This window comes from Equus przewalskii, chromosome 1 (genome assembly GCF_037783145.1).
Source record: "Equus przewalskii isolate Varuska chromosome 1, EquPr2, whole genome shotgun sequence".
NCBI lineage: Eukaryota > Metazoa > Chordata > Mammalia > Perissodactyla > Equidae > Equus > Equus przewalskii.
In genome coordinates, this window is record NC_091831.1 from 62,511,273 (window position 1) to 62,535,629 (window position 24,357).

The following is a 24,357-nucleotide window of genomic DNA, read 5'->3' on the forward strand; positions in this document are numbered from 1 at the left end:
TTATACTGTGTTTAAATTTTTCCTTGTGATGAGACAAATCTATTATTATAAAAGCACTACTCATCAGTGAGAGTGTTTCCTTCTGTTGTTTTAATTAAAGGAGAAGTGTATTTTTAAATTTATTATAGCACTTTGATGATCTGATACTTCCTGGCTGCAAGCTGAGAATTCTTTGGGTTTTCAACGTTTATAATGCATCTAGAGCAGTGCTGACCAAAAGAATGATGGAAATATTCTGTATCTACACTGTCCAATATGGTAGCCACATGTGGCTGGTGAGACTGAGGAAATAAATTTTAAATTTTCTTTAAAATTTAAATAGTCACATGTGGTTAGTGGTTACCACGTTGTACAGCACAGATCTAGAGCATCTAGAAAGTCTCCATTTAGTGTAATGGCATCCTGGGCTCTCAAGGTTCCTTGTTTTTGGTTGGGAAGTTGAGGCTGATTAAATTTGAAGTTGATAATGGATAGTATTGCTGTTAGCCAAAGGGAAGGACTTCTTTAACAAAGATGTAAGTTTATTAGACTTAAATATATTAGAAATGAAATATTAAGAAATAAAATAAATAGAAATATTTGAGAAGTCAAGTATTCATCCAAAAATAATTCTAATATAATTAATTTAACACATATTTAGAAAATATTTCTTATATGTAAAGAACTGTACTAAATGAAGAGGTGAGATGAATGGAACTTAGGTGGTCCCCTCAAGGAGCTTTCTATTTGCTTCTTCCTACGGGGGCTTTGATGGACCAAGGGGTGAGCTCTGTTCAAGGGAGGGTACCTGCTAGAGTGCAGAATGCCAAGTGGGGTATTTTCATCAGGCTGTTAACATCAGGAGTTGGCTTCAGTATTGTGCAGGATGGCTGGGGCTGTAACAGCATGAGGAGGAGCTATTTCATCAGGGAACAGTAAGTTGCCTCTCAACTCTGACATGCAAGATTAATTTTGGGTGAGAGAGGGTTGAGGGGGGATTGAGTCCCAAGTGATTTCCCCAGGTGTGCACTGCAAGAAGCTCTGCTGAGTTCCAGATGTGTTTGAGCAGTGCCCCTCAGGTCTTCACTGCTTCTGAGAGATGCACTTTCTCAAGATTCTGGAAAGCCGGAGGCAGAGACATCGGACATGGGTCCTTCCTCACACACACTCTCTTTCACCTAGGTGAGGAGGAATTCTTGATGATACTGAGCTTGGCTCACCAACCAGGAGTGTGTAATGTATATAAATATTCCCTTAAACAGAAGTATGGAGGTTGTTGGGTAAGCCAGATTTTTTAAAAAATTGCAGCAAGAGTTCAGCTTTTTTTTTCTTTCCAAATCTGGCAAGACCCTTGAGTTCAGTTGGCTGTGCTCTTAGTTGGAAACCCAGGGGCAAAGGAAAACCCACAGAAAAATAGTCTGCATCTGCTTCTATTCTGTGTAGCCACCTTACTTGCCCATTAAAGTTCTGTGTTTTTGGCTAAATAAATCATGAACTTATAGCAGAGGGGTGTGTGTTCCTACCAATCTATGACCCATCTACAGCCCCATGTCTTCCCATTGGTGCCACTAATAAGAGCTCACTTGGCGCTGCTTGGAGTCAGGGAACTCGGAACCTAACTGTCCTGGGCCCTCTTTCTGGCAGTTGGGTGAGTCATGAGGGACTGAGGGGTGAAGCTCACACAGGCGGGGAGTAGTAGGTTATGGAGTGAGAGAGGGAGACTGTGTAAACAGTGGGGAGCTGGACACAGAGGAATTAATAATCTGATCTCATGGTGCAAATGTGGAGGAAAAGGAGCTAGGCTTTTCCCCTTGGCTCCCTGGGGACAGGGGACTGTGTCACATGGACTTGTGTCTTGGCAGCTGGGCTTGTCAGGATCTAGTCACCAGAGTTACCCAATGCTTTGGGGTTTGTTTTTGCCAGGTCAGCGTTGTAGTTCTGCAGGCAGCCTATTATATCTGAGTCTGAGGGAGAGGGGGAATGGGTTATCTTTACACAGGGTGTCCAGACACCCCTGGCTCAGGAACTCAGCCACATATTGTGAGATGCTTGCCTCTCTCTGTGTCTGGTCATTGGTCTGTGGCCTTGGGCCATGATGTCAGGCTGACCAAGTTGGCACATGTAGCCTGGAATGGGTTAGGCTTCTGTCTCAGACATTAAGGAAAGGAACTGTCTAGTCCTTCCTGAAATAGTGCCCACAGGCTGGCAGAGTACTGACTGGCACCTGCACCTTTCAGAGGTAGTCTCAGGATAGTTGTGTGGAAATTCTCCAGTGTGTGGGTTGTGGGAGTGTATTCCATCTCCTTCCAAACACTGCCAGGGCAGAACCCAGTGGAGTTTACAAAGAATAGCTTACCTATTAGAAAAAAATATTACCTATATGTAAATAATCTTGGGTGCAAATGGGAAATGATGAGTAAATTTGACTGTTTAAAAATTTGAAATGTCTGTATCACCAAAGGCAAAACTGCAAATATAATTAAAAGAAAAATAATAGACTAGAAGAAAATAGTTAAATAGAAAGAATATAAGGAAGCTTCTACAAAATAATCAGGTATGATTTTTCTCCCATTAGATTGACAGAAATTAAAAAGATTGATAATATTCTGTTTTGGCAACAATGAGGAGAGATAGGTATACTTTATATAGAGCAAGTGTATAAATTGTTCAGACCTTGTGGAAGGGCAATTTGACAGTATATATGAAAATAAAATCACATACCTTTGATTCACCAGTAATTTTGCCTCTAGTGAAATTCACATGGGCACATGCTTATTCCATCATTGTTAGTAATGGTATTGGAATAGTATTGGAATAACTAAATGCACAATGGTACAGCCAGCATATGGAATATTATGCAGCACATAAAAAGTGTGGTAGATCTATATGCAACTAGTATGTGAAGCTCTCCCAAATACATTTTTAGTGAAAAAAATTTACAAAATTATCATATTTACATTAAAAATTCCTCAAAACTAGATATATTTCTATATTTATTACATTTAAAAAATTCTATATGTATTGTACATATGAAATCTATAGAATAAATTCATTTTAGATATATTTAAAAGCTCATTTAGATGTATTTCATGGATTCTAAAACATGTTATTCACATTTCAACATTTCTGAAATCAGTGTATCTAACAATTGGTGGCATAGTTAATAGTTAAACTTTTTTTCTTTCTTGGTGAATCATGATATTGTAAGATTTTAGATTTAATGAAAGATGGTACGTAAATAGATTGATAAAGGACTCTAAGGAAGGATGGGATGGGGTTGAAGAGGTCAGTAGAGACTTCATCTGTATTTGAATTTTTTTAAACCATGAAAATGTATTACTTATTGTGTAATGTTATATGTATTAGAGGAGATAGAGTTGCCTACAGATCTGTGTCATCTGAGCCATTTCTCTACATCTGCCGTTGTACTTGATACTCAGCTTTGTCTGAGCACTTTATGGCCTGGATGGCTGAGAGATTGTTCAGCTCCATTAAGAATTTAAGTAGCTGTGAAGATACAGTGGGAGAGAATTGAGAGCTGAGGTCTGAGAAAAGGGGGATAGGAGAGCAGGATTCTAGAGCCAGGACCAATTGCTCCATCATAACCTTTACTTTCTGGTGAAGAGGTTGAAGGTACCAGTTTGCAAGGTGGTGCCAGGTTAGTCAGGGGTAATCACTGTAGGGTTACCCATCCACCAGCTGTGGGGGGCGGGGGGCGGTTCCCTGAGGTACACCTTGTCTGTGGTGTACCATCTGCTGTTTGGATAAGGGAATTGTATGGTGAGGCAGAAAAATAGATCAAACCAAGGAGCATTACCTAATGCCACTGAAAGGAAAATGCATTGTCTGGGTAGAGAACTAAGCCCTAGTGGGGAAGAGCCAAAGGAATAAATGGATTTTTAAATCTGAGGGGTGCAACAAGGCAGGTAGGAGATGACCTGCCATAGATTGGAGGATGGGTCTCCTCTGTTCTGGAGGGAAGCAATGGGAAGATTTTAAAGCGTAGGTTATGGCCAGACCATGAAGAGCCAAGAATGCCAGGTTTAGGAGTTTGACCTTGATTCAGTAGGCACATGTTTTACATTTAATCTTTTGGTTACCAAATATTTTTATACCATCGTTGGTTTGAATGTTTTTTAATTTGGTCACTTCAAGTTTATTTTCTAGGGTTTTTATGATGTATGTTCAAATCTGTGTTAAAAGTATGTAGAGCATGGGTTTTTGGGTTTTTTTGCATATAAATGATTCAATTTCAAAATTTCATTTGCGCTACAAACTTTGTTTTTACTTTCGGCCTTCCAGCATTTGCAAATGACCACTTCTCTTTTGAAGGAGATCATAGGAGAGCCTAGTGTTTATCCCTATTCAATGAAAATAAAGAACTGTGCCCTATAAGAGGTGAAATTGAACATAAAAGATTTACCAAGTAAGATTAGTGGGAGATGAAAATGGGTGAACATTGTTTAGGGAAAGCTGTAATTTTGTTACCTTTGCTACAGTATGATTTGGAACAGCTTCTCTTGTCCTGCAATTCTTTACAGCCTTTCTTTTAAATCTGGCCACCTTTCCATTGTCAGTTTAACTTCAGTGTTAGCCTGGTGCTGCTGCTTCAAGTGCTGCCTTTGGCAGGAAGCCTCCAGTCAACTTTCCGGACTCTGGTTTTGGCTCCTCTGGTGCCTTGCTGAGCTGAGCTGACTTTATGAATTTGAAATGTGGAGGATCAGTTTGGGGTAAGGAAATGTGGTAGCAATTCTTGCTTTTTCTGCCGCAATATAACTTATCAGATCCTCTTGTTTTTCCCTAAATGGTAAAAGGGTTTGCATTGAAATGGTTATTCATCTGTGTCTATGATGCACTTAAAAATAATAATTTCACTATTATGTTACAACATGCGTTATTTATTATTTTAGTAAATGAATATTTTAAGCAGCAATTTGCAAATTTAAACATGACAATTAATATGATATGACATAAAAAATTAAATAATCTCCCAGCATCTTTGTCATCAGCATTGCATTAATGATTTTAGCCCTTCTGGCAGCTTTCATTTTTTGTTTATTTTGACTGATGATGGCAGATTGTGATAGTGATATACTTTTATAAATTATTTTTTAGTCAGAATGATATTAGCCTGTAATGTTGACTGGCAGAACTAACACTGTTTATCATTGCCAGTGTTGTTTTGACTTATATTCTGAGTTCTTTCAGAAAGATGATAGAATGTCTATAATGGACATTTGCTGTCCACTGTAGGTTGCCCAGTGGTGGGCTGTGGTGGGGTCCACCTTCTGCTGTGGAAGCCAGCCCAGGTCAAATGAGCGTTTCTTCTTCTTGCCCCGTAGGAGTTACAGGGGTGGGCTCACTACTTAGGCTCAGCCTCCTGACTGCTTTCACCTGGAGTTTAAATCTGGAGAGAATGTTGCAAAATGCAGGGACAGTTAGTAGTGGCAGTAGAGTTACTGAAATTACTAAGATTTCTTTCCTGGATAGTCCTAGTCGTACACATCAATGTTACTACAGGTGGGCTTAGCTTTTACTTTTGTACATTTTGTACTGATGCCTCTAACGACCTTTGTGCACATGATCAGAACTTTAAGCATTGGATGGCAGAGAGTTCAAGCTATTGCATGGTGATGCTGCCTGCCAACCAACAGTTTGGGTTCAGCAGTGTTGACATCTTTTCCTGTGTAACAGTGCTTATTTGTGCAATTATTTGAATTTTCAGTAGAGTTGAATTTCAAACTGTCCTTGGAGGAGTTTTAGACTTCATGGAGATACCTTGGGCACCTAATAACAGTACCTCAGTTTGATATAGTCCTTATCATTTTTATATATGATAAGATGTTAAATGGGAGGTTTCCTGTTGTCTAAAATTTTGGCCAAAGTCCAAAAGCTGTAGCCAGTAGATGGAAAGTACCCACGTAGTCTGAGGAGAGATTTTAGAAGCATCCGTTGCAGGACTTGTCAAGAATTGGCCAAATAGGTCTAGCAACTTTTACACCCTCTACCCTGTAACCCAGCCTGTGTCAGGAAGACTAGAAATGGATTACATGCAAGGAACTCCCGGGGTAGGGAGTGCTCTTCCCTGAGGGAAGTGGGGGTTTCCCTCTCTCTGTCCTGCCTGCAATCATTTGAGAGAGACACCAAGAGAGTAATGAAAAGATTGGGGTTGATTGCAAAAGGAAATTGACATTTTATTGAACTGCACTCACAAGACAGGTGCTACTGTGGGATTAGAATGGAATCTGAGAAAGAGTTCTTTAGAGATTGTCGTGTGTCTTGGAGTTTGGAGATGTCTGTGAACACAGAGACTGGTGTCTTCCTCTCACCTGAAAGCAGCTGTGTGGCTGGAGCTTCCTAGGGTGGAGGGGTAGGGGGCAGTGTGTATAGAGAGGGGGCAGTAAATGCTTGACCTTTTCTGCTGGTCAGGAGGTCTCCCTGGAGGGCAGCAGCTGTGAGTCATCTTGAAAAACCTTCCCTGCAGAAGAAGACTGCCCACCATGTGTAGGACTCCAGCAGAAAGAGGCTGTGGGTGAACCACAGGGGCAGGAACTCAGCGGAGGCTGTGAGAGATGAGCCGAAGGGCCCTCATTGCCTGCCTCAGGCAGCGTGGAGATCCCAGTGAAGGGGTCTCACTAGTGAGAGCTGGCATTTGGACTCCTGCAAGTGGCAGATGTTTTACAGACCGGAGGACCACAGACAAATGGATAGACTTTCCTGTTTCCTTTTCCTCAAAATTGCCTCTTTTGCTCTGGCCCCCCACCCTTTCCTCAATGCTGGTCTCAGGGGAAAAGCTTCACACTGGATGAAATTAGTTTTGGTTTAGACTAGATTGGACTTTTTAATGCCTGAAAGTTTGGCTTATTTATTTAAGATAATGATTTCTTTTTAAAACTCTAGCTACAAATCAGTAGTTCTGAGTTACTGAACCCTGAAAAGTCCTTTCATGATGACACATTCGGCCGTCTCGGCCCCAGTAGACTAGAGCTAGGTTTTATCACTAAGTATAGTTTCTATTATGTTGTATCCTGCAGATTTCAAGCATACGACTTGCCAGCAATTACTGTGTCATCTGAGAAAGTTGAAATTTCATGATAAGCTGAAGACTGGAAATTTGCTAACTCAGTATACAGCTACTACAGGTCATGTCCCCATATTGGCCTTAGGGACCCCTTATGAATTAGCCTGAAACTTTGCAACTTTTAATTGTAATTTTTTGTATTTGTTGTTATTGGTTTATTTATTTTTAAATTATGGTGAGAAACATAAAATTTACCATCTTAACCAATTTTAAAGTGTAAAGTACATAGTACAGTACATTTTTAAAGTGTATTGTACAGTAGTGTTAACTTTGTGCACATTGTCGTGCAGTGGATCTCTAGAACTATTTCATCTTGTAAAACTGAAACTTTGTATCCATTAAACACCAATGCCTTCTCCCCTTTCTCCCTACCCGAAACCCTCAGCAATCACCATTCTACTTTGTGTTTCTAAGAGTTTGATTACTTTAGATATCTCATATAAGTGGAATCATGCAATATTTGTCTTTTCTGGCTGGCTTATTTCATTTAGCATAATATCTTCAAGGCTCATTCATATGGTAGCATATGACAGGATTTCCCTCTTTTTTAAGGCTGAATGATATTCCATTTTATATAAATACCACATTTTCTGTACTCATTTATCCATTGACGGACACTTGAGTTGCTTCTACCTCTTGGCTATTGTGAATAATGCTTCAGTGAAGATGAGTGTGCAAATATCTCTTTTAAATACTGTTTTCAATTCTTTTGGATATTCCTAGAATTGGGATTGCTGGTTCATATGGTAATCCAGTTTCAATTTTTTGAGGAACCTCCATACTGTTTTTCAAAGTAGCTGTACCATTTTACATTTCCACCAACAGTGCACAAGGATCTGATTTTTCCACATTCTCATCAACACTTACTATTTTCTGTTCTTTTGATAGTGGCCATCCTGATGGGTGTGAGGTGATTTCCCATTGTGGTTTTGATTTGCATTTCTCTTATGATTAGTGATATTGAGTATCTTTTCATATGCTTCTTGGCCATTAGTATATCTTCTTTGAAGTAATGTCTGTTTGAGTCCTTTGCCCATTTTTTAATCAGATTATTCGTTTGCTTTTTTGCTTGTTGAGTTGTAGCAGTTCTTTGTATATTCTGGATATTAACCCCTTATCAGATACATGGTTTGGAAATATTTTTTCACATTTCATAGGTTGCCTTTTCACTCTGTCCTTTAATCATATTTTTTGCAGTTAAAACATTTATTATAATTATTACTTTGGAATACTGAAAAGATTAGGAAATTATATGACAGATTTTGATCAGGTCTTCAGTATCTTCCCAATAGGCCCTATTGAGTAAGGCCTAAAGTCTGAATTAATTCCAGAGTTTGACTAAATGCTCTTCCTCCATAATCTTGTTCCCATCGACCTTTCCAGCTTTGTACACCCCATCATCATTCCTCCTTATCTCTCCAACTCCTCCTCTGTCCAAAGATTCCTAAAAATACTCTATTTCATCCTTTTGTACCCTTTCACTCACTGTTCTCTTTTTGTTTTCTTTTGCATGGCATATGGAATGCCTTACTTTCCTTCTTGCTTTACCTTATTTTTCAGGCTCCTTCTCCTTCTTCTCCATTTAGACTCAGGTCAGATGTGAAGATTTTCCAGTTAACCATTCAGTCAGCAGCTTCCTTCTTCCATGGCTTCTTACATACAACCCAGGTTAGAACACTTGTCTGGAGGTATTGTGAGGATAACTCTCCTCCCCTCCACCCCAGGAGTGTAAACTTCTGGAGCACGCAGCTTGGTCTTGTATTTTCACTCCTTCGTTCCTGTGAATCTACCACATATCCGGCCTATAGAGTTTGTCTACTTTAAATGATTATGGGTAGAAAGAAAGAGCAAACGCCTTTTTAGAAATAACAGAACTTTTTACCAATTGTTCTTCTGAATATCCTTTCTCTTCTAATTTTACCTGGTAAGATTTTGGCAGCTAATTGTAGATTTTATGAACTTACTTTGGGCTGCCTTTCTCTTCTGTTATAAAAGCAATAATTAGAGGAAATGATCCTTTTGAGAGGTTGCTTAATGAGTTCTGCTTCTGTTAAATGTGCTGCTTTAAATCTTATTTCAAGTAAACTGTACTAATGCCCAAATTATTTCACTGAAGATCGGTATTGAACCAAAGTATTATGATGATTAATTTCCTTCTGTTAAATTCCTTATAGTCTTTGGTGGTGGTAGTGGGGCTTAACAATCAAAAAAGAATGTATTGATGTTACATTTAGTATGGTTTACTCTGCTTGATGATATCATTCAAGAGTGATTTTGTGTGTCTTATAAGATTGTGCCATATTGGAATTTTATTTTCTGTTTTTGTTTTAACCACTGGTTTTTAAATTTAATGGTTTAAGATTTCAAAAAGCCTTTTTCTCTCTAAGTATTCAAATGCTTTTGTTATAATGCTGCAGACTAACCTTCTGGTTTCACTGCATCCTTCTCCACCCTTGAAACAAGCCCAGGCACAGACACACACTCTGGCACACACCCCACTGAACCCTTTCTCCTCCCCTACTCCTCGCACCAACATGATGCGAAATGTCTGTCCCGGAGACACTCTGATTGTGTACCTAGAGTGGTGGCCCAAGTCTAGTAGCCATTTGTGTTGCACCTCACCTCCCCACTATGGTGGCCCACAGGCATACCTCCTATCCCTTAGTCCCATTATGTTGATTAGTTCCTTTTGCTTCCATTGAGTCTTGTGGGCAGGGAAAATCCAGTGAGTCACGACTACCTGGAGACTTTCTTTTTTCTATTACCTCCTAACAAGGCCTGTTGCTTGCATCCTACAGAAAATAAATGATAGGCCTCACACGTATTTTGTGTCTTAGCAGTGAACTTCATCCAAGATGGATTTGATTTTTAAATGATTCCAACTTGCATCATGATTTAAATCACTAGTCAGGCAATTTCAGCTTTTCTATAAAAAACACATCCTGTTAAAAATTTAAATGTATTCATCATGGTTTGCATTCAGTAAATGAACACTATAAACCTATAAGCAGAGATCTGTGTTGCTTTTTTGGTGTCAAAAATTGAAAATTTGGGAACTATTTTGTTTCTTAGAACTTGAAAATTCTATAGGAAATTAACTATAGTTCAGTTGCAGATATTTTTGCCATGTTAAATTAGCTTTTTAACCATACCAAGCATAGCAGACAAACAGACACTTTAAAGTTATTTTGTTCAACAGAGCACAATAAGCCCTTATGTATATTTGCTGGACCTTTTCTTTGTCAATAATAAAGAACAACAATAAGGTGCTTATTATAGAATTTATGTCTTCTCAACAAATTCGAAATGCATTTGTAAACTAGGCAAGGCCACCTAGAATTTGGATCTTCATGAGTCGAGGTGTGTCGCTTCGTTGTTCTGTAGTCACTGAAGTCAGGTTTGTGATGGGAAGAATGTGTGCTGTGGACTGACCTCTTCTTGTACCCGTTCTGTGACTTTGCGTGAGCTAGGGTTAACCTCTTTGAGGGTTTTTTTCTTGTTTATAAAATTGGAAGAGGATTAAGATCATGTTTGAATATAGCACAAGGTATTAACTAATTTATTTTTTCTAGACAGCAACTTATATTTGTGTATTGCTTTCAGATGATGCTGTTTTATTTTTACTTTATCTCAGTGGATCTTCACTGCCTACTTATACAGTGGGTAAGGGAGGCATTACTCTTGTTTTGCAGCAAAGAAAACAGGTTCAAGAGAAGTTTTGTGCCTTGTCTGTTTTATCTTCTCCTGGTGAGTCAGTGACAGAACAAGAACTCCAGCTTGGGTCCCCTGACTCCACATCCTATGGTTTTCCGACTGAAATGCTATTTCATATTGTGCTATGGGATTATTCCAACAAGTGGTTCTTGAATAATGTTTCCTTAGCCTCAAGTATGTAAGTTGGATTGTGAAGGTTTTATCACTTGGGGTCTATGCACTGTGACCACTCTTCTTTGGGTGTGAAGTTGACCTGTACTCCTGAATAAGTGAGTGATCATCTCTTTTTTGAAAAGAAACTTGAATATCTGAGGTATGGCAATATTACAATGAAACCTACTCCACATCAATACCAGCATTGTTATTTTTGGTCAAATATTACGTAGTTAGACTTTCTCATCCTTATCCTAGTCTGTATTGAACTAACTTAAAATATCTCAGATTTAGGCAGCTTTTATATTCTTTTGACTATATAGCAACAAGAGATTTAAAACTTTAAATCAGTTACATATATGAAACAATAGGAAAGCAGTGGAAGATAAAATCTCTTGGTAATGTAGAAGTTGAAGTTCTGGAGAACTTCAGAAAAGATAGATCGGTAGGATTTCCTAGAGAAAGTGTGAGTTTAGCTGCACCTTGGGTCAGAATAGCAATCTTTCTATTAACTTATTGCTAATATCTAAACACAGATAAGTCTGGCATTAACTAATGTTAATATTATCTATAGACATCTAATCTTCAAAACAGAAAGTGGAGGTGGATTAGGCTCAATGGGCTCCTGTTGCTCAGAAGATGTGGTCAGAGCTGTTTCTCTGTATTTTGAACTCTGCTCTCTGTATACATATTTATTATACATATTGGCTTTCTCCTTGGGGATGGGAAAGTGGCTACCCAAATATCCTGCCAGGTGAGCAGTTTCAGCCCCTAAAGACTTTTCTCTCCCAATCTGCATGTAGAAACAGCTCACCTGAGGCACGTGCCTACCCCTTAGACCAGCCGTTGTCACTAGAGGCTCAGGGAGTATGGTTTGGAGGATGTACCCATCCAGGTGGCTGGGGGTGAGGGCACTGTGATTGACAGTTCCCCAGGACCAGGAGTGGAAGTGGGGTTCCCTGGAAGAAAGGGAATGGTGTACCAAAGGAAGAGGAGAGAGTGGGAAATGTGCACAGCAGCTACAAATAATAGCTATTATAGTCTGTGACATAGATAGTCCTGCAAAACAGTTTCAGAATTGTTCACTGGGTTCGGGTATGGGGACATTAAACACAGAGAAATATTCAAAGTAATTCTAGACTATTTGTCCAGGTATCATTCCCTGTTAGAGGAGTTTTTAAAGCAGCAAATCTTTAACTACTCTTTTTACCCAATATACCATGAAAGTATGTACTCTGTTCAGTTGTTTGTGCCTTTGAATATTCATATGTATCTTTTATATTTGTTTTTGTAGGTTAAAAATGTAATCACCGTGGCCATCTATTTGGATGTGACAACCCTTCATTTTATAAAATAATTAGTGTTGAATCAAAGTTTTTGCTCAACATCTCCTATCAAGTAACCTATCAAAGCCAACTGAATGAATGATTAAAAGGTTCAGATCAAAAGCAACTGGCTTAACTTCATGGAGGTTTTCATCCTTTATTTTAAGATGTGTCTATGTCTAACTGATTATTGCTCACCTTTTAGAAAGAGATATTGACGTCCTGTAAAGTGTGCACTGACCTCACTTCTGGATGTGTGGGCAGGTTTCACTGCAGGCCTCTGAAGCATTGATATTCCTGTAACCTTTGAGGCAAGATGTGTGTATAGTGTGTTAATGAGCTGGTTGAAGTGATGTACAGTAATTTCATCCTTGGGTAAAAACAGATGTGAAAGATTCTGTTTTAATAGTTAATCAGGCTCCAAGCCTCTGTTGGCTTGTTTAAGTTGACCTGACAGCATTATACCTGGAAACACTTTGAATTAAACTCTAAGTGTTTGACCTTGTTCAAACAGTTGTAATTTAATAAGGCTGCTGTCTTGGTGGAGATAGTGTGGCTAATAGGCAAATCCTTTTCTGGCTAGGATTGTTCTGTTTGTGAGTGCTTGGGGTGGGGGGATTCAGAGATTCCTAGATTTCCACCAGCTTTTGAGAGGAACTGGAGTTGAAGAAGTGAAAAAAATCTAAATTAAGAACTTGTCTTTTAGAAGACCTTTAAAAACGTGTGTTTTGTTTTAATTTTTAGCCTTATGGAAGTAATGTTTTTAATGTCATTGTAGTTGACCTCATTTTGGTTGAAAAGAATGAAAAATCATTTATTGAAAAGGGGGGCTAGAAAATTCTCAGAAATCAGAGTCCTAGGAGAACTGGGTGCTAGCTCTGGCACCCTGTCCATGTGTCTGTCCATCCCTTGGTCCACCCATCTGTCTGCCCACCTCCCTGCCTATCCATTCTCTTCTTGTCCCCTCTAGTCTCTGTCTTTGCCTTCGTCTGCACATTGCTTGCTCTGCTCTCATCTGTTGCTTCCTCACTCTGTGTTCCATATCTTTTCCTCTACCCCATAGCTTCTGCTTACTCATCATTTCTGTCCTCTCATGCCATCAATTCGCTGTGGCCCTTATTAATTTCAACTCTCTTGTATCCTTTCAGCTCTAGTACCTGCTATTAACAAGTTTGTTTCCTTCTTCAGATTCCAGATAGCCAGGTTTCTACTAGTCTTTTTTGTGCCATGCCAAAACTGCTTCTGTTTTTTAGAGCTGGGGGCTATGCACAGGACAGGTTTTGGCTTGAAGGAAAGCTTGATTGGACCAAATACCACGACTTGCCCAGTGTAAATGTTTATATATATATGTGTATATATATATATATATATATATATGTGTATATATATATATATAAATATATATATATATATTCCCCCCACCCTGGTTATAAGAGTGCTTATTGGAAAAAAATGAGAAAATTTAAAAATTAATAAAAATGTAATTAAAATCTCCTGTAATTCTGTTACTCAAATGACTAACCACTTTGGTATATTTCCTCTTATATTTTTTCTAGTTTACACGTAAAAATTATATACACATTAAACACCCTCAAAATTTAGAACTGTATTGATAATATTTTAAAGGTCTTCATATCTATTTGTCACCAGTGACACTTGTAGGAATACTCTGGCTATGAGACTTGTATTAAAAGCTGTGCAGTCTGGTGTGAATATTTTATTAATTCTTGGCCTTTGACTAATTTTAATGTGTGGCATCATTAATCATTTTGTATTATCCTCTCTTTGACTTACATTATTTATCAACCCCTTTCCGAGGAGTTAACTTGTGTTTCCATCTTTCACACTGCTTCACATAGTGCCTTGTACTAAATAGATGTCCAGTAAGTATTTAGTCTTAATTTTTATGAAAATTTGTGTGCTCAAAATACATTGATAAGGTTCCAGCTCAAAGAAATAAAAAGTAACAATATATATGTATAAGCTAGTATGCTAAAGATATGGAAAAGGAATAAAGAGAGAAATATCCTAATTGCTTTAAAACTAATGGGCATTTTAACAGTCCATGTGGTGTATGAGGTGTCTCCTGTAGGAAGCTGGCTCGTTGTTTCAGGAACCCTCCTGGGGTAGCATTCATTAATTATCTTGTTGGATTTGCCATGGTCCAGTGTGGTAGGCAGAATCCTAAGAATAAGCCCCAATGGCCCTTGCCTTTGGTGTACTCCCCTCCCCTTTGAGTATAGGTGGAACCTGTGAATGTGCTGAGATAGCACTCCCATTATTATACTACCTTGTATAGCAAAAGGGAAAGTATCCAGGTGGGCTAATCTAATCACACCAGCCCATTAAAAACAGTTTTTTTCTGGCTAGTGGGGAAAAAAGAGAGATTTGAAGTATGAATAGGATTCAATTCACTGTGTTGTTGCTGGCTTTGAAGATGGTGGGGGCCATGTACCAAGGAATATGGGTAGCTTCCAGAAGCTGTGTGTGGCCCCCAGCTGACAGCTAGCAGAGAAATGAGGACCTCAGTTCTACAACCGCTAAGAATTGAATTCTGCCAACAACCTAAATTAGCTTGGAAGTGGATTCTTCCCAGGAGGGTCCAGATAATAGCCAAGGCTGGCCAAATACCTTCAGTTTGGCTCTGTGAGACCTTAAGCAGAGAAGCCAGTTGAGCCTGCCTGGACTTCTGACCTACAGAACTGTGAAATAATAAATAGGTGTAGTTTTGAGTCACTGTTTGTGGCGATGGAAAATTAATACATTCCAGGGTCTGGCTGATTCTTAGCTTTGTCAAATTTTGTCCTTATTTTTTTCTGGATATCAAGGGCAGAGCTCTTTTGCAGAGACTAGCCTAGCTAAAGAAACTGATGCATGAAGTCAGGAGGCCAGTATAATTATTTGTTTATTTGCCTGAGAAGTAGTTGTCCCAAGGACCGGGGTACTCAGTTTGAATGGTCAGTATATTATCTCCCTGAAGCTAGACTGCATAGGAAGCCAAGCTTGTATTAGTGAGCATGGCATCTAACCAGAAGAGTTAGTTAGATGATTACAGTTTTTCTCTCACAACAGGGATGCCTTCTCTTTGTCCTGGACAGTGTTTATATGGGAACTACCAACTTATCTGGAGACTTTCTGTCTTAGTTTCCAATTATTGTATTAACAAATCACCGCAATTTAGTAGCTTAAAACAATTCACTTAATATCTCATAGTTTCTGTGGGTCAGGAGTCAAGGCGTGGATTTGTTGGGTCCTCTGCTCAACATCTCACCAGGCTGAAATCAAGATGTTGGCTGGGGCTGTGGTCTCATCTCAGAGTTGAGGTCTTCCAGGCTCACTGGCTTTGGGCAGAGTTTAGTTCTTTGTGGTTGTAGGACTAGGGCCCTCTGTTCCTAGAGGCTGCCCTGCCACGTAGCATTCTCTACAACATAGCTTTTTGCTTCTTGAAGGTCAGTTTGAGAATCTCTCACACACTTCCAATCTTTCCAATCTCTGATCCTTTTAAAAGCCCCCATCTGATTAAGTCAGGCCTAAGCTGGATGATCTGCCTCTTGATGGGCCCAAATCAATGGATTTGAGACCTTAATTACATCTGCAAAATTCTCTCGCCTTGGTCACATAACATAACCTAACTGTGAGAGTGAAATCCATCATATTCATGATCCTGACCATACTCAAAAGGAAGAAATTATAGAGGATGTATATACCAGGGGGCCATCTTAGAATTCTACCTACCGCTCCCTTAGTCTGTGCATCCATTGCTGACTGACCACCTTGCTGTTTGACAGCTTCACTCTTTAGCTGTGTTAATACATCCAGTGTTTGGAAGTCCAGACTTGGAAGCTATTTTGCGTCTCTAAAGTGACTCCATAGTTCTACTCATATTTAGTATGTGTTGATTTTAAAGTTTAAATTTGTAAAGGCAGTTTTATTTCTCTCTTTCCCCCTTTAGCAGTTGGGAGATGGGCAGGGGGAAAGGTCTTCACTGTAATTTCCAAGGTCCTGACAGCAGTGGGCCTCTGTTTTTAGTTTTATGGTCTAAAGATTTTGGATTATTAGAGAAATTCTACCCTCACTGAACTTTTTGAGGATTGTAACTTAACATTTCTACTTAATGGATGGAGAAACAGAAAAGAGGAAATGAGTTGTTTGTATAGTTAAATTATTAACCATTGAAGAAATGCAAGTACATTGTTTCTTATTTATTTTCTGCATTCTCTCAATATGATAACTTCCACTAAAGGCATAGTCTAAAATTAAAGCAATTAAGAAAAACTTTGCTATCATGGGGATTTTGACAGTACATAAACAATAGATCTCCTTGCCCATTAAAATGAATGCTAAGGAATCCAGAATGTTGTCATGAGATAGATGTTTACCAATCCTCGTCTTGTGAGAGATCGTTGCCTCAGGTCACAGTGGCCAGGGATGTAGCAGAGTTAACCTCCCTCGCTTTCTAGGGAAACTGTCAAGAAATGGGCAATGAATTAATAAGTAAAAAGTGTTCTCTGAGCTATCGGCAGTCAGTTGTTGATTGACTGATGGAAAAGGTAGGAGGTAGGCTAATGGAAGACAACATTCAAACTCAGCTGTTGACTCTCAACTGAGCGGAACTGGGGGTTTCTGCTGCCTTTTGCTTATTTTCCCTGAGTGGTAGTAGCATGTAGGTTAAACCTGGGAATCGGGCTGCCTGGGGTAAATCCTCATTCTTCCATTTACCTCAGTCTCTCGAGCCTTTCTTTTCCTATCTGTAAAATGAGGGTTAAAAGAGCCCCTGTGAACTCTTAGTATGATGCTGAGCACCAGTGCTAGTGGTGGACCAAGGAGAGGTGGCTGTGATGGGAGCCATCAGCCCCAGCAGGGAGGAGTTAGAATTATTTAGAATTGCCAGTGCAAAGTGATAATAAAAAGCAGACTGACTTTTAGTGAGTTCATTACTGTTTTTAAATTCGCTACAGACAAGGTACCCCCTTATTGCCTGAACCCTGGGTGAAGCACTCCTACTTTGAAATGCTACTGCCTTGCATGTAAGTGCTCAAAAATGTATACTGTTACATCTCAGCTCAAATGTGAGAGGAGCAGTATGTTTTCTTTAGAGAAGAAATCCTAGGTGAACATGGTCTAATAACATTTGTGATAGTGTGTAGAAAAATTGGTGTAATAAAAATAATGAGATTTTTAGTATGCTTTGTAAACTGTTGTAACTAAAATGTAGCAAAATCTGTTGAGAATGGTTGTAAACTAAGATATAGCAAAATCTGACCTGAAAAATAGAAAAATGAAGCAACAACTGATTACTCAAAAAAATCTTTCTGCTTTTTTCTTTGTCTGGATCCTAAACATTGTGATGTTTTAAACGTGTACACGAGTACATGAAATATCCCCTTCACTTACTTCAGTCTTCCGTTTTGTCTGTACACTGTGTTTGAAAGACTATAGTGAACAAACTTAGAGTGTAAGCCGGAGCTTGGCAATCAGGATGATTCACAGTCTTGGCCTCGGCCCACTTTCCCTGAGTCGTCACTGCAGGCTCTCTGCTCCAGCTAGATTTACTGTCTCCTGCTCCTGCTGGGCTGCTTCTTGAGCTTCCCGTCCTGCAGTGCTTTTCACTCTGCCTGTCCCAAACTACCCAGCCCAAACCTACCTGGTTGCAGTTTTGCAGTGTAAGTTCCTTTAGCTCAGTGAACCCTTCCATTCTAGACCTGTTTACTGCATTTTAATAGTGCTAAATTTTTTCTTTAAATTTACAGCACTTGTGTATAGGGCTCATATTTCTTCCTGTCTACAGATGTTGGTTGAGATTTCACTGTGGTAAAGGCAAAATGATCTCCAGGTCCTGCAGAGAGTGAGTTGAAAATGGTGGAAATGGTCATTTTATTGACTTCGTGACTTTCTCTTGTCCCATTTTCTTTTCGGGGTACGTTCCTTTCCCATCTACCTGTCTTCTCTATTCCTACTATAGGCAGAACCAAACTCACCAGAACTTACTTACGCTAAGTGGGAAAGAACTTCCAGAATATTTCAGAGGGGATTCTTAGAGACCACTCAATACAGAAATCTCTTGAGAGGGGTTTATCTGTTCAGTTTGCACGCTTCCAGTTCCCAATTTGGCCTGCCCTGTTTGTCAGAGGGGCATTCTTCCTTTTGAATCTAAAACTTGTCTTCATTCTGGTGCTCTCCAGTGCAGTTACACTGAACGAGCCAAGTTTCCAGTGCAAAATGTCGTGTCGTTATTCATTTGGACCTTATGAAATTGCTGACATTACACTGTTTTTGACCTGTAAAAATGGCAATTTTATATGGGTCACCCTGATATATTCCTGCTGATTCTCTGCTTTTCCAGTTTTTATGTTCTTCTAGTTTAAATAACCTCTCATCATTTAGATCCTTAATATAAGTTCTTAGTTCCTTGTTTCCTTTTATTTTTTTTTTTATTATTTTACGTCCATTTTTACTCTGCTAGGCCCCAGGGACTTGGCCCCTGAGGCTCAAATTCTGCGGTGGTTCTTCTTCCCTATATCAACTGCGAGTTCTTCCCAGACCTTCCTCCTTTTTGGACTCTGAACCAAGATTTCTTAATCATGATATTCACAAGTATATATATGATGGGTTGGGGGACAAGTAGATAATTGGGGACGTGAGAAATCTGATGGTCATCTTGATTTATTAAAATGTAAATGAAGCCAAGCCTGTTTCCTAAAATCAGTTTTAGAGTTTATCCTCTTTATTGTGCAGAATTGTGCCCAGTCTAGCTCTTTATTGGCTGGATACCAGGCTGAACTACTCAGATTTGGGTTAGCATTACACCAGAACTGGACTCTCACATCTTTTCCGGATAGTCTTCCCACTTTGTGCATAAGCTGCTATCTCACTTCCTCTCACTCATGACTCTGTGCTTCTTTCCTTTAGCTCTCTTGGGTTCTGTATGGATACTGGCCTTCTGGATGAGGAGCGAGGGTGCTATGGCCAAAGCTGTTTTTTGACTTAAGTTTAGACCAGCTTGGGTTCTACAGCAGACCTAAATTTCTTCCCCCAAGTTCTGTGTGCATATTACATGGAGTGCTCAGCACTCTTTGTCTGTTCTTTGTTTCATAGGAAATTTTGTGGAGCAGTTGTAGTATTTATAGGATGAGCAGAGTACTCAGCTTCCGAGCCCCACTCCAAACCACTTAGATCCCAAACTACTTTAAGGGAGGAGGTTGTTATGCCTTTGTGTTCAGCTGTTTCTTTTTTCCCCTAATGTCCTGTTTTTGTCTCCTGCTTTCTTTAGGTCATGTATCTACTGAGTAGGATGGGACAAAGGAAAGACCTCTCATTCTTGTTGCTCTATTAATCAGTCTACTTTGGCTATGCTGTAGTTTTTCAGTCAATTGGTGAATTCAGCTGTCTTTAAACTAATTTTTCTCTCTTCTCCGTAATTATAGCATGAGAATAACTTGTTACCTGCCCTTTTTTGTCTGTGGCATTTTTTGTGACTCACTGTCCTGTAAACTTATCAGGAGGAGAAATGAGCTTAGTTTTTGAGGTTTAGTGCTTAGTGACTCCATCTTGGCTTCTAAAGATACTTCACTTCGGGGTACTTAGAAATAATCTGTTTAATTTTTTCTGAAGGTTTTGCTGAGGGTAAGTGCAGTACTTTCTTGTCTGTTATTTTCTGAATTTTCTTCCTTTACTTTGTTTTGTTGCTGTTGTTGGCATTTGCTCATATACAGACTTCTGGCATCTCAGCTACTCTCCCTGACTTTTCAAACTGAATGGACTACAGATCTGCCACCTCCCTGGAAAGTTTCTCTTGGGTTTAAGAGAAATTTTGTCTAGGCCTGGAAACTTGAACTTCTATAAAACAGATATCACCACTCATCTTTTATGGACAAAGGCAGGGAGTAATTACATATACATAGAGAAGCTATGTCATCTCTTATCATTTCTTCCCTCATCTGGGTTTGAGGTGTTTTATCTTGTCTAGCCTACCCCTTGCCATTTTCAAGATCTTTTTCTTTGACTCTTGATAGAAGATCTTCTGTATTTTTCTTCATTCTTGAAAGAATGCATTATTTAAAATATATTTTGAGATTGGGTACTTTATTTTGTAAAACATCTTTCCTCTAAAATCTTCAGAGTAACTTTATTTTTCTTTGATTTCTATGGGTAGCATAGCAGAGTATATGTGTGAGGATATTTGATGAACACTGTTTATATTCTTCGGGGATTCATGCTCTTAAATGAGAGCATATATGTGTATGTGACTGTGTATGTGTGAGCATATTTTTAAAAATTCATTGTACATAATTTTTACTGTCTTTACTCACTTTAGACCTTAATCCACCTGCTGCACCATGCAGTTTTTGTAGAACCATGTCATTGGTTTCTCTTCACGCTTTCTTGTTCTCATCATGATTTTATATTATTATTTTGTAATATTTGAGATTCTTACATCCATTTCAAATTATCTTTCCTTTGGAAATATTTTGATACGTTTTGTAGACTGACTGTGTATTATGTCCATAATCTGGGGGGAAAACACAATCAGTGTTGTGATTACTTTTTTTTTGAGGAAGATTGGCCCTGAGCTAACATCTGTACCTGTCTTCCTCTATTTTATATGTAAGAAGCCTGCCACAGCATGACTTGATAAGTGGTGCATAGGTCCGCGCCTGGGATCTGAACTGGTAAACTGCCGGCCACCAAAGCGGAACCTGCAAACTTAACTGCTATGCCACCAGGCTGACCCCTATTGTTACTTTTTTAAAAGAAGATTCTGTTTTCCAAAATTATATTCCCTTTTATGTTACAAAGGATTTCTAGGCTGGTTTCTTTCTGAGCATATCTTCAGTGGCTATGAGATCAGCCTACAAATATCCTAATTTCTAGGCTATTTGGGCATGTTATTACACTGTCTTGCATATATATTTCTGATAGTTAAAGTTTGAAGGGGATAGGTTTGGAGGAAGAATTCCAACTTTGAATAGATTTTCTATTAAATGGTCATTCAGTTAATATAATTTCCTATATTGTGCATCTCTTTATGTAAAAGTTCAGCCATGTGTTTTGTATTTAGCACTCTGCCTGTATGGTAGAAAGGTTATTTATATGTGAGCATTTCGCTTTCTCCTATTTGTCTCTCTTTAACATCAGTTGTAACAGCTGTGATTGCAGTTCATAATATGGGCAGCCATAGCCAGTTTTTAGACCTTCAAAATTGCAAGTACAAAGGAGGCTATGATATATTGTCCTGTATTTGGGCACATATTGGGATACTTTCTTTCATTTCTTATTCTGTGGCATTACCTAATTATGGTCAAGTTCATTAATGACCCACGTGATTTAGTGCTCTACCTGATGTCAGTGTCTCTGTGGTGGAGCAGAGTGACTGTGTCACATTGTGCCGTCCTGGCTGGGCTCTCTAACATGATTGCCCAATATCAGCCCCAGGGGAGCCAGCAGCTGGAGCAGCCATCTGCTTTTTGACAGCCGTGTGTCCTTGTTGCTATTGATAGGGTTGATAGGGTTGTCCAGTTAAGTGTGAAAAACTGGATCTAACCATAAATGGTAGTTATATGATAATCCTGCAGATAAATAAGAGTCACGTGAAGTATTAGTTGAATTTGGGGTGTGAAGAAAGAGAAAGGGGTAGGCCAGTAGTTGGAGGGAGAGTTTTGGTCTAACAAGCTATTCAGTGTAGTTATTTTCTATGTTAGAGAACTCTGCAGGTACCTTTTGTTAGGGAAATCTGAAGTTAAGCATCCCCGTGGTAAACTTTGAAATAGATTTTTAAATATTCTCATAATGTTAATTGTTTCTAGAATTCACAAGGATTGAATTAAATTTGGATCTTGCTTAAAGAAGCACATTACCTCACATAAGTCAAGCAACAACTTGTATTTTGGAAATTTGCCCTTTTGAGAGAGAGTGCACAAAGGTGAAAGAAAACTTATATGCCCAAGGCCCACTAATAGATCTGCTTCTGGAGGCATGAAGCAACCTGACCTGCAGGGATCACCCAGGACTTCCCCGGAAGAGACCTATGCCCAGTGCCTGAATCTCCTGCCTATCCAGTTCTGTCAGGCAAGTACACTAGACCTGTCTTCAAGGCTAGCATGAGCTTTAAGTGTAGTTATTTAGCAAGTCTGTAGCAGTTTCTTAATACAGTGTATCACTGTGCTTTCTCAAAGTATAATTAGTTAATCCAGAAATTAAAAGTCCTGTCACAGAAAACAGATGCTATTCTCACAAAAAATGAGAAATAAAATTCAATCAGATTTATTATTTAAATGAATTCTTTTTAAATTGAAGAATTGTTCAATTGGAATTGTTCAGTTGGTCAATATGGATAGTTTTCAACATAATTTTCTCGATAATAGATGCTTAGAACTAATTTGGATTTAGTTAATTCGATATTTATCTTGTTTATGTCTTATTTACTGCAAAGGTTAAAGCAATTTATTTCTTCTGGAAAATTTTAGGAAAACTTACTTGTGAATAAGGTACTTCAGATGAAATTGGTAACTTTTTCAAGCTGTTGGCTCAAGAAATTAGGAATTTCTTTAATAATGAGCCATCTTTTTTTAATTCGACAATTTAAAAGGCCCATATAGTTAGGTTATGATTCCAGTGTATACTCAGTGCAAATTGATTTTTTTTCTGTTGACACATTCTACTTCGTTTTCAAAGTCTAGTTTATAGAATTTCCTTAAAAGCAAAGACGATGTCTTTAAAAATACAGCTTTTCATTAAAACATGTTTTTACTTTGGCAAAAGTAGTGATAATCATAATGATAAACTGTTACTCTATGCAGCTTAAGAGAATCAGTTGTTAAAGCATCTGTGTAGGTCTCTGTATTTTTCAGAATCATGCTACAGGCTGACAATGCATGTTCTACCCCATCCCACTGTACATTGTAGCATTCTGAATTTTCCTCACTTCTTTGAATATGCTGTGCTCTGTGTACTTCTAGATCTTCCTTGCTTGTGATGGTGATAGCTAAGATCTATAGTTTTTAATACTGGTGTTGCCATGTAGTGAGCCCATGTGAGACATCATAATGCTTTAGTGGTAACTTGTCTTGTAGATCACTTTTGTGCTTTCACTTATATCCATAATCTAAATGTTATATGGAATTGATGCTTTCTTTAGTAATTCATATTTTTCTCTAAGTTAAACTGACCTCTCACGTTTGTATTTTTATAATCCCAACAGTTTTATCAAGGACATATTTTTCTATTCTTTTCTGTAGCCTGGCACTTTGCTTTGGAGCTTGGTTTCATGTGCAATGAAGTGTCAGAATGAAATATCTGCCCAGTAGTACTGGATTTCATGTATTATGATTTACATATTCTTCTGTGCATCACTGAGTTCCGTATTATCCAGAGAGTGCTTAGAGTCATGACGCAGACTCTTGTATTTTTATCCACTGCTCTGGCCATAGACATATTTGCAGGTATAATAAATTTGCTTTCTACCTCTCACATAATTTATTTGCTTGGTTTTGTTTCTTAATTATACTTGATACATGTGTACATGAATTCATTCTTGGTGAAAATTCAGATAGTATACATATGAAAACAGTTCCTTTGACCTGTTCCATTATTTATTTACATTGTATATTTGAGCAATTTGTATAAAACTGAACATTTCTTTGTGATGTTTCTAGAATTTGATAAAATAGTTCAATCTAGCAAGCACTTATTAAAACATTATTTTGAAAATAATGCAGAAAAGTTGCAAAAAGAGTAGAGTTTATATATACCCTTTAGCCAGTTTTCCCCTAACTTGCATAACCACAATACTGTCATCAAAACAAGAAATTCATTGGTACAATGCTGTTAACTAAACTACAGTCCCTATTTGAATTTCACCACTTTTTTACCTACAGTATTTTTTCTGTCCTAGGATCCAGGCCTGAATCCCACGTTGCCTTTGGTTGTTTCTTCTTTGTCTCTTCAATCTGTTATAGTTCCTCGTTCTTTGTCTTTCATCTCCTTAGCAAACCATTTTAGACGCTTACTATGTCCTAGTCATGAAGATTGTTGCTTGGGGGTAGGGAGATAAAAGAATAGAAAAGACATGGCCCTTACCTTCTAGCTCTAATGAGGTAGACAACGTAT

General features: G+C 38.5%; 1 protein-coding gene and 1 long non-coding RNA gene across 13 annotated transcripts in view; both read left to right on the forward strand.

The window, feature by feature from the left end:
• The window catches only part of KAT6B (lysine acetyltransferase 6B), a 191,785-nt gene that overhangs the window by 51,781 nt on the left and 115,647 nt on the right, over nt 1-24,357 (forward strand). The window lies entirely within an intron of this gene.
• LOC139074737 (uncharacterized) lies at nt 4,574-12,375 on the forward strand. Its single transcript, XR_011524431.1, has 3 exons — nt 4,574-4,709; nt 7,014-7,121; nt 12,222-12,375. It is a non-coding gene; the product is annotated as an uncharacterized lncRNA (long non-coding RNA).